At 27.3% G+C, this 1,924-nt stretch overlaps 1 pseudogene; it reads right to left on the bottom strand.

The window, feature by feature from the left end:
* Window positions 1-349: 349 nt before the first annotated feature.
* On the bottom strand, window positions 350-1,564 carry LOC112682451 (annotated as a pseudogene).
* Between the last annotated feature and the right edge of the window lie 360 nt (window positions 1,565-1,924).

Raw genomic sequence — 1,924 nt, 5'->3', positions numbered from 1 at the left:
AGAAAATGGTACAGAGATCTTTTAATTTAACTTCATCTTAACATTCATACTCATTCATTTCATTACACTACATTACAATAATAAATAAATAGTAAATTAATGCACATGCTGGGTGTCACCAATGGGTGCCTTCCCTTATCCGTCATACACGTTATTTTATATATATACCTATTTTAAAAAACCTATTTATTGTCAAACATTTGTATATATTGTAGATTACTTAATAAAAAAAAAAAAAGATTGGCTACTGAAAAAACCGCAATATTCCCTTATAAATTTAATAAACGAATTACGATTTCATCCTGAAGACTGCCACAATTACTTAAGGGTGAATAAAGAAACTTACTTTGAATTTGATACTTAAGTTAGTAGCACCTCTAGTAGTAAAACAAGATACTCACTTACGAAAATCGATCACCTCTCACGAGCGGTTGACAGCGTCATTGTGCTTTTTAGCTACTGGTTGCAGCTACGAAGACCTGAAGTTTACAACCATCATATATCCACAATTATTGATTGAAATTATTCCAGAAACATGTAGTGCAATTTATGCCGTATTCAAAGACAAGTATTTAAAAGTAAGTTTGTTAATTTAATAAGAATATTTATTTTATTATGAATAAAATAGTAAAAAACTTCAAACTTATAAATTTAAACCAAAATGACTTTTTTTTTAATGTACAAAATAATAAAATATACTTAGAACACAAATAACTAATTTAAGGAAATATTAATTTGAGAACTCTGAATTACTTGATTGCTCGTAATAGTCCGTCCATAGCTGAATCTTTTGTAATGTCTGCTTGTGAGTACTGTTGAGTTTGCATAGTTCCTGATGATGTAAGATAGATTTATTAGTGTTGGCAAATGATCTGTTATTTGAAAGTCTTGCGATGTATGTGGTTATGTGGATTATGACTTTTCTGTTGTGTTTGAGTAAATACTAACTAATGAAGTTGTTGTTTATCATGAGAAAGTGGAAAAATATAGAAATTCGTATCAATATTTTTGAACTGGAAATAAGCGTCTTTTGAAAAAAATATTAGTACGTACCTAGTTAAAATACCTACTTAAGTAGTTTGTTATACTTTATTAGTATGTTTCTTTATTTTTGTCTCTAATTGTATCTAAATATAACTTAGAATTAAATAAAAAAATTCTTACCATGGTTTGTGATGAATCTTCATTGAATTCACTTTCTGATAGGTTAGATACACTACTCTTTGGGGTATCTTAATCTAAAAGGAACTGCAATTTGTCAAAGTACCATAACTTTTGAATGTACCTAGATGTTTTCTGTTCCAGCTCTACTTTTCTTGGAATCTTTAATTTTTTTTAATTCCTTTCAAAAATTTGAACTAATCGAATCCACTTTTTTAACCGCTGTTTTTTTAGATGCGGTTTCGTCTATTTCGTGTAATTTTGAACACAACTTCTCATAAACATTAGTTCGCTTATTATGGTCACTGTAGTCTGGAGATTTAATACGCCACAAACAGGAATAAACTTTGTACAATTCAATGAACTCTAATGTAAATTTTTTCGACTATTGACGTATATTCATCGTCTCTCCTGCTAAAAATAAAAATTATTAAACATGAATTATTAACAAATTAATGTATTTATTTAAATAAAAAAATCAATATTTTAATATTTTATTAAGGGATAAGTAAATAAATTTTAACAGTTCAAAGTTCAAGAAAAATGTTTTAGTTAAAATGTATAGTAAAAATAATTATATTATGACACTTGGGTATTACTTACTTTTATATTGTCGAATAGTTTTTCTTGAAGACACTAAGTACTCGACTACTTAAACAGGCGTCAATAGTTCACGTGTCGGGAAAAACTAATATATTTCCTGATTATTTGATACTAAACAAACCAAAATTAATACTGTTGTACCTACAATAATTATTTATAT

Source organism: Sipha flava, unplaced genomic scaffold, assembly GCF_003268045.1.
Source record: "Sipha flava isolate LNK unplaced genomic scaffold, YSA_version1 203_pilon_pilon, whole genome shotgun sequence".
Classification (NCBI taxonomy): Eukaryota; Metazoa; Arthropoda; class Insecta; order Hemiptera; family Aphididae; genus Sipha; species Sipha flava.
Note: the sequence above shows the minus strand (reverse complement) of the source record. Positions and strands in the feature narration are given on the sequence as shown.